This window comes from Panicum virgatum, chromosome 8K, assembly GCF_016808335.1.
Source record: "Panicum virgatum strain AP13 chromosome 8K, P.virgatum_v5, whole genome shotgun sequence".
Lineage (NCBI taxonomy): Eukaryota > Viridiplantae > Streptophyta > Magnoliopsida > Poales > Poaceae > Panicum > Panicum virgatum.
In genome coordinates, this window is record NC_053143.1 from 4,082,956 (window position 1) to 4,100,703 (window position 17,748).

The 17,748-nt window shown below is 43.3% G+C and overlaps 1 long non-coding RNA gene across 6 annotated transcripts; it reads left to right on the plus strand.

Annotated features, from left to right (window-relative positions):
- Positions 1–366: 366 nt before the first annotated feature.
- Positions 367–7,588, plus strand: LOC120643612. Of its 6 annotated transcripts, none has more exons than XR_005663069.1 (6): positions 367–964; positions 1,338–4,239; positions 4,340–5,235; positions 5,350–5,912; positions 6,471–6,526; positions 6,883–7,588. It is a non-coding gene; the product is annotated as an uncharacterized LOC120643612 (long non-coding RNA). The 6 variants fall into 6 exon arrangements; XR_005663074.1 differs by having other exon boundaries at positions 4,340–4,555; positions 5,807–5,912; XR_005663071.1 differs by lacking the exon at positions 367–964 and having other exon boundaries at positions 3,066–4,239; positions 5,350–5,435; positions 5,790–5,912.
- The last annotated feature ends 10,160 nt before the right edge of the window (positions 7,589–17,748 follow it).

Here is a 17,748-nt window from a genome sequence, read left to right on the forward strand (position 1 = left end):
TCGGCGGTGGCGGCGAGCTTCGGTCCAAGATCGAGGGTGCTCGGGGTGCGGCCCCGGCCGATGGGCTTCTCGGCGTTGGCCCTATCTCATTCTTAGGGACGAGTGTCTGTTGCGGCTTATCAAAGCGTTCGCGCGAAGGTGCTCCCTCCGATATGGGCGGCGGCGGCCGGAACCGGCGATCTTCGGTGGTCGCGTCTGGAGCAGCTTGCAAGAGGTCTGGGGACCTAGGTGTAATTTCTTTTTTCTTGAGGGCCTTTTTGCAAGATAGGTGGGACAGCTGTCATCTACATCCTTGTATGGTGTATCTGTCCTGGTATTGTATGTCTTCCTTAACTTTTAATACAAGTATGCTTTCATAAAAAAAAAATCAAGGACACGAGGCACATCACTCCATTTGTGTTGGCTTCTCCTTCTCTTCGTGCTGCTCCGATCGGGCGAGTCTCCCCCAATCCCTCGCCTCCTCCATTCCTCCGCCCGAGCCTCAGCCTGATGTCCCAGTGCGGCGGCTCCCACTGTGGCCTCACGAAGCGGTGAGGCGCGGCGATGGCACCTTCTCTGCACGCCATCGGCGCCACCGCCATCCTCCGAATGGCCCCTGTAGGAGTGCAGGTCGAGTCGATGCTGTCAATGACCGTCCATGCGCAACCCCAGCAGAGGCGCACTGACGGTGGGACGCGCAACTCACTCGCACTCTTCCCTCATCCCCATCTCGACCGGTGGCCGCGGTACGGCCGAATCACCTGGCTACATCTGGTTCTTGCTTCGCCGCTGTGGTGGCCCTTGTGGAGGGACTGGCTCAGATCAGAGGTTGTGCCGCTGCCATGAGGTTGGTGCTGTCCCTGCCGGCCTTAGCATCCTTACCTGTGAACACGGCTGCGGTTCCAGGGGAGCCCAAGCGCGCTGCCGCGCGATTGCCTTGCTCGCGATTCTTCCACGCAGGTCCCCCCCACCCCAACCATCGCAGGTCTCTCTCTCTCTCTCTCTCTCTCTCTCTCTCTCTCTCTCTCTCTCTCTCTCTCTCTCTCTCTCTCTCTCTCTCTCTCTCTCTCTCTCGATTCTTCAGACTTTAGGGTCCCATTAAATTTAGTTGGGCATAGTTAAATTGATTAATTGATTGCTTTAAACTTCACAGATACTTCATGTTTCCTTTGACCGATTTGCATTATCGTGTTAGTCATATACAGATTTATACTACAGATTTTCCCTTTGCATTACAAAATATATGTGTGCCTTTTGAGTGGAGCCTGAAAATATGCCTTAATGTCATTATCTTGCCTGCTTTTAAGCATCTAGCTCTTTCTTCATGAGCTATGTTATGTTTCTTACATGTTGTGCAGTGCATGTGGGTGTGCCAGTGCCGGCAGAAGTGGATTATTTGCTGAGGCTATGTTCCTGGACATGGTCAAATGAAACACACCACTGAACTCTATTTCCATGTTAAAAAGTTCAGTTTCATGTCATTGGAAAGGTCGGAATTCTGAAGAATGCGGCCTTGCTGGGTATCGTGATGGTATTGTGAGGGTTCTGGCAATCTTTGGGTACACATTCTGTTCTGCACCTTTCTTGTGGGCATCCCTGGTGAGGATGATGGACTCACTGCAGACGATGCTTGAGAGGGATCCATTATTCCCCCGGCTTGGTGAACTGACATAGGATATTGAATTCAGCAAGCTGTACTGATTCTTTTATGCACAGATTTGAGATGCTTCATCAACACATGGACAACTGATCTGGATCGGCTAATTCTTGATTCATTCTGATGGTTTCGCTCAGGCATTCTGCTGTGTTGATAGTTATGTAGAAAACATAGCCTGCAGCAACCATGATTGATGCAGATACAGGACAGATTGGTCAGCTGGTTTGTCACATATTGGCTGCTAGATTTTGATATATATACGAATCCATTTTGTTTTTCTTTCGTTCTCGCAACTTCTTTCCAAAATTAAAGGTCAGTTCTCTCTGTATATACATCTATATTTCCATTATGTCACTTTATGTCTACTTTTCTCCCTGCCATAACACAGAATCATATTTGCCTATTATTTGTGAGTAGTTCTGTATTCGATGGTAGCTTATTTAAAAAAAGATAATTATTATAAATCTGTAGCTCTTGAATATCTTATTCACTCTTTTTTTCTATATTTTTCTGTAACAAAGAGTAAATGTGATGTGCATACCTGAAGAAAGTGCATGCAGTTTTGTGAGGTACCAAATATGACCAGTTTGGTTCTAGATGTAACTACTTTTGGCGCAACTGGCCTATCAACATGATAACATTCGGGGTTTAGGATGCATCATATCTTGCTTTAGTCACATGAGAGGTCTATCAAAGTTTCTCTTTTGGCAAATTATATTTTCTTGAAATATGATCTCGAAGATAAATAAGCATTTATTTCCTCTTATTTGTCTCAGCCTAGGCTTTAGTGCTTGCAGAGAGGTGGTCACATCTTCAATGCCTTTTCACATGAGAGGTGCTATGTTTACGGATTAGAACGGATTCAACCGAAATGCTCTAAGACAGACATCATGATGCCTATGCGATAATTGTCATATTCAGTATTTATCATTATTTTTATGCACTTGGAAATGTTATCATTATGATTTTAAGAAACAAAGTGCTTATGGCCTATTGGTAACTAATTTTATTTCCAGTGACTTTCTCCTGCACTGCTGCCTTAGGCCTTTGAATATGATTGTCGGTGGCAGATAGGAACCTGCATTATAAATATTACCAATCATTTTCTCCCCTGCACCACTCAAATATTTTTATATAGTTGAAAAGTAGCTGCATTGCAAAATTGCGTCAGCAAGGTACATGCACATTCGCCCTGCTTGATCTTAAGTTTTTCATTACAAGTTGGTGTTGCCACTGTATTACTACGTGATTAAAGCAGCCTATACTTCCAAAATATAGAAAACATAGGGGCAAATTCTTTTAGTCGTGGATTGCTCAAACAGGTTTATCTCCATTGTTTAATTTGATGTTGGGGGTTTGGCATTAGCATACTACTGTAAAGTTCATCTAACAATAGTTCGATCCTTGCTTATTTGACTCGGTTCCATTAGCTGTGTATATTACAAGTTTACCTGTGCATTGTTGCAGGTTCATCAAAGGTAATTCATGATTCGATGTATCACTTGGACAAATTTAGATGACTATCATTTTTTAGATTGTGATATATTTTCAGAATATGTTTGTGCTTAGTTTAATTGATTTTGTTGTCATTATGAAGTGTTATAATTCCTACTTAGGATATCTCATGAAAATCTCACATTTACTGCAGACTTTTTTCTCTATATGTTGTGTTGTTTGCTGATCGGAGGCATAAAGTTTCTACTTCGAGATAGTTTGTCGCATATATCTTTCTTCATGCTTCAGATCAAATTACTGATGGGAAAATGATCATTTGCAGTATTTTTTTCCTATTAGATATTAAGTTTGACAAGGCTGTAAACGTACCTGCTATATATGAACAAAGACTATCACATTTATTTTCAATAGTACAAATTAGAGTTGTCCATTGATCATGGCAGTCTACTTACTGCTCTCACGCCCACCATCATGTCATGTCCGGCTCTTTCTGTGCTACAGCAAATGAGCCCCCACAGTCCACAACCATAGACACACATTACCTGCAGGCGTGGCGTTAGCACGCCAATATTTCTAGTTCCTTTATATAGGCAAAAGAATGCACCTATCACACATTGGCTAGGCATACCTTTGCCAAATGTTTTTTGTTCTCGTCCTTCTGCATTTTTACTAACCAGGTTGTATCACACTTCATTGCTCTAATGGAAGCTGCAATGGATTAGCATAATCTTGCCAATGAGTCTTCACAGCAACCAATGATCAATTTCGTGTGTACCAATTGGAACAGATACATCACACTTGACTTAGCCTGACATGCATTTGGGCCATTTTTATTAGGCTAAAGTAGCTCTGACTTAGCTAGATGAGAGGCAAATATTATATAATATAATCTGTGTGTTATAGCTTGTATTGTTTGAGTGTCCGACTTGGAATTCTAATATCGTTTCAGATAACAATTATTAAGTTATTTTGGTGATACCAATATATAGTTTATTCATTATTATTAATTAAGCTTGATGGAAAAGTTACATCAAGCTTGATTTTCTCCGCACTCAAATTACTTGAGTCAGGTTCCAAGATCTTCTTGACTATATGTTACATTTTTATTTGGGCTGCCATTACAGTTTGCGGCACAATCTGAGAAGAAGGTAAGATGCTTACACACTACAGTTTGTGGTAGATATTGTAATTAATTTTCTGTATAGTTCATGAACTCACAGAAATCTCTACCATCTACTACTGAACCAGCTCAAGCTCCTGTCTTTCTTCATGATCGAGCTGAGTCTTGTGGAATACGAGATGCGCAAGTTCTGCCTGTCTATGCTGGCAGCTGCTGCTATCTACACAGCTCAATGCACGATGAATGGGTTCAAGTCCTGGAACAAATGCTGCAAGCTGCACACAAAATACTTTTTTATGACCTTAATGATTTTGATCAAGAAATACTTCATCAATTTACTACAGGTATCCAAGGATCTCTTATTGTCTAACTGGTTCAAGTGGAAACTAAGATGAATTTGTTATATTTGTGTATGGCAATCTGCACTTCCAACTGCTTGTTTAAGTTAGTGGTCATCCATGCATCGAGTAGGTGCAGCTGTCCCTGCGTATTATTCTTGGTGCCATTTTGCTAAATTCTAACCATTTTGCCCTCATGAATCCTTTAGGTCTTTCTGTTCTTGCCCTTTGGTTTTAAATTCTAGTTGTGGCCTCGATAAATAACATTGGCTGAGTTTTGTTCAATATATTGTCGTTGGGGTTATATCTTTCCACTTGGATGTAGTAGGGATTGAACTTCTAAGTCCACTTTTAACTTTGTACAGAAATGTGAGGCTCGTCTATTGTATAGGGAGTAATGCAGTAATAGGGTGCCATTTTTTTTTTCTTTTTCACCTTTTTCTTGTTCTCTTAGATAAGCTGCGTTGCAAATCACGCCTTTTGACCATCTCTTCAGCAGTTGAGGATAGAACTATGTTTGATTTTGAGGATTGCAACTAAGACTGATTCCATCTCACTAATTAATTTTTTAGCTAATTCTATTTCTGACCAGGGACACAATAGTACTATAGAATTGGATTTACAGGATTTGATCAGATCAGCTGCCAGCATTGTGGCAATTATTAAAACGACTTGTTGGATGTCAGGTGATTATCTCTTGACATATGCCAAGTCGACAAGCTCCCCCCCCCCCCCCACCCACCCCACCCCCCCACCCAAAAAAAAAATTCCTTTCTACATGTAACAGCATAATCTTGCAGATTCTGATCAGAGCTTGTCTGGCGTGTCAGTCTGATCTGATCAGCAACCAGTTTATTGTTCTCGGATTCAAGGTTTCGGCTGGGGCGTGAGTAGCATAATTATTTTCAATACTAAGGACTTGCTGCATCCTTGGTTTTTGTACTAAAGACTTCTCATCTGTTGCTATATTATTCCCCAACTCTAATTCTGTTTTCAGTTCCCGAATAGATTTTTAAATTCAAATTGAACATCACCTTTTGGAATTAGATTAAGAAAAGAAATCGAAACTTTGAAATCACTTCTTCTGCAGTCTTTGGAATTCTGAAACTTGTATAGTTCCTTCTCATTGACAACTACTGCAACATAAAAAGAAAATGACTTGGATGAACATGCAAATATGAACAATATGATTATTTTCTTGGTAGTTCTGTAAAAATTCTTCAATCTCATAGTATTGTAGCGCCCTCCATTTGACAGCAAGCGTGGCTGACAATGTCAGCAAGCGGATCAAGTGCCCCGATGAGGAGCATGAAGCGGAGGCCGGCCAAAGGCGGCGTGTGGTCTAAACTCTAAACATGGCAAGGTAAATCCCCTCCATTTGACTCCTCATCTTGCTAATCACGTCTTATCCCTTCCCCCAACCTATACTGAACTGCCTGAACCATAGCTACCCTACATCCGTCGAAGTCCATCAGTAGTAACGCATGAATTTCTTTTCCAGTTTCCATCTCTAATCACTCAACCAGAGAGCAAATTTATTGTGAAAAATGAATATATTGTGGAGATTGATATGGATAACACTTTAAACAAATTAGCGGGAAAATAAGATATTTGGCTCATTTGATGATTCAGATATGACGTGGGATATCTTGAAACGGCACAAGTCTTTTATGTGTGACGCTGATTCTGGAAATAATAAATGTCCTTTTTGATCTGGTTGCTAATTATCAGTTTGTTCAGGAAGCAAAAATGATTGTTCAGTTTTAGTTCATTGCTGCAAGAGTATAAAAAAAACGAAAACACCTGGGTAAATCAATTTTGAATTCCAGCAGTGTTATATTTGCATACATCATCTGTTACCTCACTTTACTCATCACAACGAGAGTTATGTAAAACTTATCTTGGTTCAGTTTTGTTTCAGGTAATGATATTACTGACAAGGTTGGGCTACAGGGTGGGAGCGTTGTGAAGACATTGGTAATTTGTCATATACTTTAGTAATTTGATTTTTCTTTGCAGATGCGCCAACTTGAGTTGTGACTGTCAAAACTTATGTATGGTGGACTGATAGCTAGGAAAGGGATTGAATATGCCCTGAAAGTAGTATGTTTTTACCCGTAGCTTGTTTATGATCCAATTATCTGAAATAACATCAAACTAAATTGATGATAGCAGACGGACATCTATCATTTTGATCAAAGTGATACACTGTATTTACTATGGTTTCATGGAGGACAAGACTACAAGAGTACATGCTAATTGCATAACTTAATCTAATGGTAGTATCAGATTCTCAGATTACCTACACTGTTCAACTATAAATATTGATGCAGATGATCTCTCCACCATCAAACAAGCCAACAACTGATTCAAGTGAAAAGTCTACCATACTACCAAGGATGACTAGTTCTGAATTCCGCCTACACCGTCCATTTAAGTTCAGGGGAATGCCAACATGGTTGCCTCATCAAGTGAGCTCTGCATGAAGGTGGTGCTCAGCAATGACATGTCGGTCAAGGAGGTGGGGGTTCTCATGGCATCGGCAGATGCTTATGGTGTTAGTGGATGTGGACAACGACGGGCTGCTGGACGAAGGGGAGTTCATGAGGATGTGGAGAGAGAGGCGGAGGTGGACCAGTACTTATGGCTGAAGCAGGTGTGCGGGATGTAGGGGATGGAGGGAAGAGGTTCACCACACTGCTGAGGTTAAAGGTAATGCTCAACAAGCTGGGCGTGCACCAGGACATCACCGAGTGCCTAGATCTGGATGGAGATGGTGTGAGCTTCGAAGAGTTCATGACCATGATGATGATGTGATCTGGAGACGCTATAATTTCCTGTGGTTTGTAGCTTAGACTTTGTTTGTTAATTGATCGTGCATGAATTAGTGAAATAGTGAAATTCCACAAAGCTGCTGTATTTTTGTTTCTACGAAACCATACTGTGTTCCCAACTATATTTGTAATTTTTATCCCGTTACAATGCATGGGCACCCAACTATAGTATAAGATCACGTTAAGAGAGAACGATTTTAGTTAAGTGATTGACTGATTGTGATCCTGCAAAACAGTCTCAGCTTGGCATAATTAATTTGGGAAGAGGTGACGTGTGCTTGGCATACTAAAAAATTGAGTTAAGATGAGATAAAATGTAAAAATTATGAACTTACATGTCTAGCTATACTGATAAAATATATTATAAATTATTTTGGAATAGGTGACATTTGCTTGGCATAGTAACAAAATTTAGTATATGTAAATTTAAATTGAGACTTCTATGTCTCATTAAAGCAGCATGATGCTTGTTTTCGTAAGCCAAGATGATTTGTTTGTTTGTTTGTTTGTTCCTAGCTTCCCGCCGCCACGCGCGGGCACTCTACTAGTCTTCAAAAGGATTAAGCAGAAGCTTCGTATCTTGGTTTTAGTGTTTGGTTCCATAGGTTGGTCCTAAATATGCCGTCTCCTGTGTAATCTTGGCTGGATCATACCATCTTGTCCAGGATAAGGTGATAAAATTATAAGAATATGGGTCAAGATGCTGACCCATCTATACACTATAAAGAATTAAAACAATTGAAAACACTTTCCACTTAAAAACATTCATGTACGCCTCACATTAGCCCCACCTGGTAGTACCAAACTGGTAGAAAGTTTTCTGGGACAAGAAAAAACTATATACAGCAAAATACTTCTGTCCTTTTGGCGCTTCTTTTTTCACCGCACCAAAATTGATCTGCCCACCGTACCCACTCCCGTGAAGCACGCAGTTTCCAATTTTTCACCATGGTAGATCACGCCCGTCAAGCACATTTCCATTTTTTTTTTCCACCGTACCAGAGACTTTCCTTCCTTGCAACCTTGCGCTAGACACTTACATTCCAATTTTGCCTCAACCAGACGCATACACATTCCAAGTTTAGCCTCACCAGAATTACCGTGATTGCTTCTTAGTATAGAAAGCACATATGATTTTTAAATTCACGTGATCTTAGCATGGAAAGCACGTATGTCTCGGCGTGTTGACTTCTTTGATTCCGATTCCTTTTTTGTGCATAGCAAATCTTCTCTCGCTGCTTCTTTTTTGTGCACGGAAATATTCTCTCACTGCACAGGCTGTGTGCAAGGGCAAATCTTCTTCTTTTTCCTAAGGCCGATTGAGGTTATTTCCAATCGAATCAATCATTTGTCTTACTTTTTATTCTCTCAAACCCGGCCCTAGCCCTTTTCCAAATCCTAATTTGCTGTTCTTCCTGCGTCTCGACGGCGTTTGAAGACGTTCTGAGTGGCCTGCCGATCTCAGAGCATCCCTAGGTCCGCGAGCTCCGACGGGGTCCCTTCCGAGCTCGTTGTTCAAGGTCTGCGCGAAGTTCCTGCTTCCACCAGTCAGACCGCTCGACGCATCTGGTCAGACCGGTCCGCCCAGAGCTTCGTCGGTGTTGATCGTTTTGACGATCGTTCGTGCGTTCTAGCGCATCCAAGTGTGTTTGGCGCGATTCTGTATCAACACACTTTTTGGCGACTCTGCTGGGGAAGGATTAATCTGGTTGCTCAAAAACCGATCTAATCTACTTCTCCAAAGAAGATGGGTTCTACAACTGAGATCAACAAGAACAACATCATCACGGCGACAATGGAGGAGCTCACCGAGGAGGAGCGCGCAGCATACCTGATTCTTGAGGAGCATGTCAAGAAGCAATTCTTGAAGGGTTTCAAGAAGGATCGTGGTGGCTTCGTTAAGAGGGTGGAAGAGTTCGTCCTGCCATCTCTCGAGATGAACAACAATCAAAAGTTGAAGAGATTCCCACAGTAAGTACTGAACCCTCTGATTTGATGCAGCAATTATCACTCATGATGGATCAGAAAATTCATGCTGCACAAACTGTTGCGGGCGATGTACTTGCTAAGATGAATAGTGATATAGATGCGCTTAAAGGTAAAAAAAAACCCGTAGATGCATCATGTTCATCAGGTCCTAGTTCGGTTCGGCTACACCTGCACTAGTGTATGGTATGCCGCCGAACTCGTTTGTAGGGTAGACACCGCTGCCATCATCAGTCTACACAGAACCGGTCAGACCGGTCCCAGTGACCGGTCAGACATCCGGTCAGACCGGTGCCATGGTGGCAACTCCGTTGTCACCTACACCGCTTGCGTCCATTCCTAGTTCGGCTGCCCCAAGCCGAACCAATGAGATGGTGCCGTATACACCTCCCCACACGCAGGGATCTGGTCCCCACTATGGACCGACTCCTAATGCTACATAGACGATGCCATACACTAACCCTAGTACTCATCGTCTTGCGTCTGCGTCGCATACTCAGACCAGCTGTAGTTATCAAGCCGATCTCATTAAGTTCAAGGAAGATTTGGCTAACATAATTAAAAATAAACTTGGAGTGGATTTGGGTAGTTCACGATTATATCAAAAGCCATATCCTCTTGAGCTTGATTTTGTTTCTTATCCTGCCGATTGGCGTGTTCCCGAGTTCATTAAATTTAATGGTGATGATTCTCGTACTACTTGGGAACATGTTGGTCAATATATATTGCAATTGGGAGAAGCGAGTTTCAATGATGCTTTACGTGTTCGCTTGTTTTCTTTATCATTGACTGGAACCGCTTTCTCTTGGTTTTCTTTGCTTGCTCCGAACTCTATTTTAAATTGGAATCAATTGGAGCGGAAATTTCATGAGCACTTCTTTAGCGGAGAAAATGAGACTAAATTGTCAGACTTGACATCGGTTAGGCAAGGTCGAGATGAGCCTGCTTCGATTATTTCTGAAGGTTTAAAGACATCAAAAACTGATGTTTTAATTTGATGATTTCTAAAAAAGATTTGGCGGATTTGGCTTTCAAAGGTTTGCATTCTTATTTGAAAGAAAAACTTGAAGGCTTTGAATTTCTCACGGTTAATCATTTGCAAATGAGAGTCTTGGGTTTGGGATTCAGATTAAAAGAAGCAAAAGATGCCTATAAAACTCATCTGTCCATTACGCATGTTGTTGATCGTGATTCCGATAGTATGGACGATGAGGAAAAGGAGGTATATGCCGCTGAGTTTGTTTGGCCATCAAAGGCCAAACCTTGTTCTTGTCCTTCACTAAAACCGACTCAAAAGAATCGGCAGAATGAAGTAAAATTTACCTTTGATGTTTCTAAATGCGATCGAATTTTTGATGAATTACTTAAGAATCGAAACATCAGGTTATCTCATGCTAAACCATCGGTGGAGGAATTAAAATAGCATGCATATTGTAAGTGGCATAATTCTTTTTCTTATGCAACTAATGATTGTAATATTTTTCGCCTTCAGGTACAATCGGCCGTTGATGAAGGATGATTGGTACTTTCTGAGATGCAAGTTGACAAGGCTCCTTTTTCTATGCACACCAATATTCATACGCTAGAATTGAACAATCCGAAGATGCAGATTCGGCCAGAATAAGCTGAAGGAGCTAAGGGGAAGAATGTCATTATTGGTGAGCCAAGACTGAATAATGTTAACGACAAAGTTCCGGTCAGAAAAGTTGTTCTGGACAGGACTCCTGATGGGAAGGAGTCTCTGAAGATCACCATCGATGCTCCAAGACCCAGTGGGCAAGGGAGCCCCACATCAGAGATCAGTCAACCTGCAGCTAAGGTTCGACCGGTCTGACCGGTTCCTCCTGCCGGTTAGACTGGTCCGACCGATCAAACCGGATCCGTCAATCGGTCAGACCGGCCCAGTGACAGACCCCGAACTTTTAAGCCAAAGCGTCCGGAAGTGGGTACTTGGAAGACAAACAAACCGAAGGTGCAGGAAAGATCTTCAAATTAGGGCCTTACCTTTCAGTACTACAAAAAAACCATTTACCGCGACCTTTAAAAACAGCTTCGGAGGTGGGCACGTTAAAAAACCGCCTCGGTTAATGCCTGCGATTAACTGAGGCGGTCATTTTTTATTAACTGAAGCAGTTACAAAAAAACAGCCTCCCAAAATCCATTAACCGAGGCGGACGCATTAAAGTGTCTGCCTCTGTTAATACCCCTATTTTCGGATGTGGACCACTTATAAAGGTCCGTCTCGGTTAATAGACCAGGCCCATATGAGCCCAGTTACTGAGGAGTATATAATGAAGTAAACCCTAACTCACCCTCCTCACTTCCTCTGCCAGATCCTAGCCGCCACACCTCTCCTCTCTCTCTCTCTCTCTCCCCACCCCTGCCCCTGACGTCTCTCTCTCTCTCTCTCTCCCCACCCCTGCCCCTGACCTGCTCCCGACGCCGGCCACAGACGCGTCAAGCCCCAGCTTCGAGCATGCGGCCATGGATGGCGAGCGGCCGCGGCGGGCCGGTGGTCGCGCAGCGGAGGGCGCACGGCCACGGTGGGGCAGGACCGAGGTGGCCGCGCAGCGGCAGGTGCACGGCCGTGGACGCGCGACCTGGACGAGCACCTCTACGTCTCCCTCTCCCTCCGGCAGGTAGGCAGATCCGGTGGCCGGATCTGACGTCGGGGCCGGCGAGTAGGGGTGGCCGGCGTGCGTGGCGGCCCTTGCGGTGTCGGGGGCCGCCGAACGGGGGCGGCCACGGCCTGGAGCGGTGATGACAACGTGAAGGACTGCGGTCGAGCGGTGGCCCTTGTGGCGTCGGGGGCGGCCGTGGCCCGGACCAGCGGTGGCAGCGGCCTTTGCCGTGTTGGGGGCCGGCGAGCAAGGGCAGCCGTGGCCTAGAGCGGCGACGTCAGCGCAGAGGATGCCTGGTGGCGGCAGGGCGGCGCCAGGCATGAAGATGGGCCTGTGATGGGCTCGATGGGCTTGTGATGGGCTCGGCGGGCCTGTCACGGGCTTGTCGGGCTTTTCTTTTGTTTTTTAATTCGATTTACCGAGCCGGGCTGGAAACCGCCTCCGTCTCTTTTTTGCTTGCCTCGGAAAATGAAAAACGCCCACCTCTGGTAAGTTTAATGTAGTAGTGTCTGGCCAGCTGTTGAACAAGTACACAAAGGCCGTTCAAAAGGATCGGCCACTAAAAAAGAGACCGGGTTCACCACCGCGTCAAGAAAGAGCTCCATCTCCTAGGAGGGAATCCAGCAGGTGCAGGGGTGAGGTCACCACATTGTTTTCTCCCCAGAAGATGTATGCTACCATGCCTTGGGCACCACTGGCATCAAGTTCTACAAATCCTACATGGGAGCATGAGGGAATCTGGATGCAATGCTTCCCAATGCCACATCCACCGCCGTATCACAGGGAGGAAAAACCTAGGACACCAGTACATGACCAATTAGGGCCACGCCAATCTAGTCTGGTGCAGCAGACCCCACCAGTCAGACCAGTTCCCCACCGGTCAGACCGGTCTCAGCAGAGACCGGTGCAGAATCCTTCTCCAAGGCTCGAGTACCATGTCAAGGAGAAAAAGAAAGAGGTGCAGCCCAAAGAAGCTGATTCAGGCAAGGCCAAAGCCGATGATGTTGTGCAGATTGGTGAGGTCAAGGTGGTTATGCAAAAGAAGGGAAAAGGACCGATGGTGTTTGGCAAGTCGGTCAATTCTCCTGCTCAGAAGTCAGCTATGGAAAATGATCATGAGGCTAGTAGCAGCAAGGTTGCAGACAAGTATCATCAACCCAGGTGGTGTCCTCTAGGGTTGACACACACGCAAAAGAGAAAACTGCAACGCCTTCACAAGAAGAAGAAGAAGCAGCAGGAGGCAGAGAAGTTGAGGGACGAGCACTTCAACAGGTACAGGCCTATGGTACCTCAGGGCAAAGCTTGGCAAGTGAAGACAGATGATCAGCCAGCAGAGCCGATCAGACCGACCCAACCAACCAGTCCGGCCGCTTCCCCAGACCAGTCAGACTGCCCTGAGCAACTGGTCAGACCGGTCCAGCCTAGTGCCGAGCAGACAGCCGAATTAGCAGCGCTTGCTTTGGTTCCTTGTGATGAAGTTCCACCAGTTCCTGCGGTTCAGGGGGATGAGGAGTTGGTGGACTATGAAGCATCTTTGGAGCACAGCAACATGAAGATTAATGTTGTGCATGTCTTTAGATTACTTCGTGGTTCTAGAGGAGGAGGTTGCTCATCTTCAGTTTGGACCTCGTGATGCTATGTTCCAGAAGTCCAAAGAGTCGAATAACCATTTGAAGGCTCTCTACATGAGGGGGCATATTAATGGGAAGCTGATTTCTCGCATGCTCGTGGATGATGGGGCCATTGTAAATCTTATGCCCTACTCGCTGTACAAGAAGCTTGGCAGAGAGGACGAGGATCTCATCAAGACCAACATGACGGTTAGTGGTGTGGGTGGAGGTGATCCCATTGGTGCTAAGGGGGTTGCTTCTATGGAGTTGACCGTTGGAAGTAAGACGCTCGCCACAACCTTCTTCGTCTCTGAGGTGCAAGGTAACTTCAATTTAATTCTTGGGCGTGATTGGATTCATGCCAATCAATGTGTACCGTCTACCTTGCACCAGTTTTTTATTCAGTGGATCGGCGATGAAATTGAGGTAGTGCATGGTGACACCTCATCCTTCATTGCTACGGCCGATTCTAACTCTATTGGTGCGCATGACAACATCAAGTGCTTATTGGGCTTGGATAAGCTAATCTGTTGCATGAAGGATGGATTTGTTCCTGCTACACTAAAGTCGATGGAGAATCGGCTAAATCATTTAATGTGATCAAGATGAGTCAAGCAGGCGACCCAGGCGCAACCGGTCAGACCGGGTCCCACGACCGGTCAGACCGGTCTTCTTCGGATCGGCCATCGGAGCCGACCGGTCAGACCGGTAGGTCCCACTGGTCAGACTAGTCTAATGCAGAATGGCTGTAGCAGCGGATTGATCACTATCAGGTGAGTGCGAACGATATTTGTGAAGCCATTGAGGATCTTGATGATATAGATAAGCTGGGCTAAGGTTTTACATCGGCTGATCCTTTAGAAAAAGTAGATCTTGGTGATGGTACTTTTCCTAGGCCAACTTTTGTAAACAAGAATTTATCGGTTGAATATAAAGCCGATTTGATTAAATTATTGAAAGAATATATTGATTATTTTGCTTGGGAGTATTCTGAAATGCCTGGTTTGAGTCGTGATCTTGTTGAACATCGTTTACCAATTAAAGCCGATTTTTTACCATATAAGCAGCCGGCTAGGCGTTTCAATCCTATTATTTATGACAGAATTAAAGAAGAAATTAATCGCTTATTAGGTGCTGGTTTTATTCGGTCTTGTCACTATGCTGATTGGATCTCTAATATTGTGCCCGTTGAGAAAAAGGATTTGGGCAAGATGAGAGTATGCATTGATTTTAGAGATCTTTATAAATCTACTCCTAAAGATGAATAATCTATGCCTATATCCAATATGTTGATTAATGAGGCTTCTGGACATCGTGTTATTAGCTTTCTTGATGGTAATATGCCGGTTATAATCAAATATTCATGGCCGAAGAAGATACATCTAAAATGGCCTTTAGGTGTCCAGGATTTGTTGGTTTATTTGAGTGGGTTGTCATGACTTTTGGTTTGAAAAATACCGGTGCAACTTATCAAAGATCTATGAATTTGATCTTCCATGATTTGCTTGGTGTTATCTTAGAAGTCTATATTGATGATATTGTGATTAAATCGGCTGGTTTAAATCATCATTTAGCTGATTTAAGACTTGCTCTTGAGAGGATGCGTTAGTATAGTTTGAAAATGAATCCACTTAAATGTGCTTTTGGTGTATCGGCTGGAAAGTTTCTTGGTTTCATTATTCATGGGGAGGGCGTAGAAATTGATCCTAAAAGAATTGAAGCCATGAAGAAAGTTGAGGCCCCTACTTGCAAGAAGGACTTGCAAAAGTTTGTAGGCAAGGTAAATTTCTTGAGGAGGTTTATATCCAACTTGTCTGGGAAGATTAATGCTTTTACTCCTATTTTTCAATTAAAGAATGAAGTTAAATTTACTTGGGGGGCAAAACAGCAAGCGGCATTTGAGAAAATCTAGCAATATTTGTCTTCACCACCGGTTCTTAAAGCGCCTATGAGAGGGGTTCCTTTCAGGCTTTATGTGGCGGCAGAAGATAAGGTTATTGAGGCTGTTTTGACTCAAGAAACCGAAGGCAAGGAGTATATTGTCACTTATAAAAGCCGATGACTTATTGATGCGGAGACAAGATATATATTTATTGAAAAGTTATGTTTGTCTCTCTATTATGCTTGTACCAAATTGAGACATTATCTACTATCTAGTACTTGCATAGTGGTATGTCAAACCGATGTGATCAAGCATATGTTGCAAAAGCCGATTTTAAGTGGTAGAATCGGCAAGTGGGCTTATGCTTTAGTGGAATATGATTTGGCTTGTGAATCTTTGAAGTCTATGAGATGCCAAATTGTAGCAGATTTCATTGTTGAGCATCGGATTAATGATGAGCATGATTTAGAAGTCGGCTATAGTACTTGCACACCATGGAAGTTGTACTTTGATGGATCGGTTTGTGATGATGGAAGAGGAATTGCTGCTATTCTTATCTCTCCGAATTGTGTTGTTTTTGAGTTCTCAAATCGGTTAGAAGAATATTGCACAAATAATCAAGTTGAGTATGAAGCACTTCTATTTGGTTTGGAATTTTTGCAATACATGGTCGTGAAGCATGTGCCTTTGGAGATTCACTTCTGGTGGTGTAACAAGTATCCAAGGTATGCCAATGCTATAATGGTTTTTTAAATGCATATCTTGATAGATGTCTTAATATTATTTCTTTCTTTGATGAATTTGCTATAAAACATATACCAAGGGAAGAGAATGGAAAGGCAAACACTCTGGCTCAACAGGCATCTGACTATTCTGTTGTGAAAAAATATTTTCATATTCGAAAGCTGATGCAAACAAAAGCCGAGCTGCAGGTTCTGGACCAACCGGTCTAACCGCTTGCACAACCGATCTGACTGGTCACGAGACCGGTCTGTCCACCCAGACTGTTGAGAACACCAATTCGGCCACAAAAGATGAGTCAATCATTAAAGCCGAAGATCAGGATTGGAGAGTTCCTATAGTCCCTTATTTGAGAGATCCTGGTCGTGGTGCAGAAAGGAATATTCGGTGTATGGCGTTCAAGTATGTTTTGATTGATGATGAACTTTATCGTCGAACCGCCGAAGATTTGCTTCTTAAATGTTTAGACTCGGATTAGGCCATAGTTGCTATGGGCGAGGTTCATGAAGGCATTTGTGGTACGCATCAATCGGCTCCTAATATGAAGTGGTTGCTTAGAAGAGTCGGTATTTATTGGTCTTCCATGATGTCCGATTGTTTTAAATATTATAAAGGGTGTGAAGAGTGCCAACGGTTTGGTGATTTGCAATTGGTGCCTGCTGCGTTGATGCATCCTATTATTAAACCATGGTCGTTTCGAGGTTAGGGGTTAGATTTCATTGGACAAATAAATAATGTATCTTCAAAAGGGCATCGCTTCGTGTTGGTTGCTACGGATTACTTTACTAAGTGGAACAAAACAGATCCTTTGAAAAATATGACATATAAAGAGGTGATTGAGTTTATTACAGAGCATATTATTCATAGATTCGATATTCCTCAAACTTTGACGACGGATCAAGGTTCTTCATTTATTTCAAAGGAGGTGTGTGTGTTTACCGAATCTTACAATATTAAGTTGCTCAATTCATCTCCATATTATGCTCAGGCCAATGGTCAGGCCGAGTCGAGTAATAAAGTTTTGATCAAGCTTATTAAGAAGAAAATAGAAGAAAATCCTAAGAGGTGACATGAGGTATTATCCGAAGCATTATGGGCTCATCACATATCTAGACATGGTGCAACTAAAGTTACTCCTTTTGAGCTTGTGTATGGTCAAGAGGTTGTTTTGTCCGTTGAGGTAAATCTAGACGCTTATAGATTGCCCAAGAAAAATGACCTTTCCGCTGTTGATTGTCATGATTTGATGACGGATAATATTGATGAGGTGACCGACAAGTGTTTGAGGGCTTTAAAGGAGATTGAGAAAGACAAGCTTCGGGTTGCTAGAGCTTACAACAAAAAGGTAAAAGGTAAATCTTTTCTGGTTGGTGAGCTAGTTTGGAAGATGATATTGCCTCTTGGGACGAAAAGTAATAAGTTTGGTAAGTGGTCGCCAAGTTGGGAGGATCCGTACAAGATTATTAAAGTTATCTTCGGTAATTCATATATGTTGGAGACGCTGCAAGGAGATCATCTGCCTAGG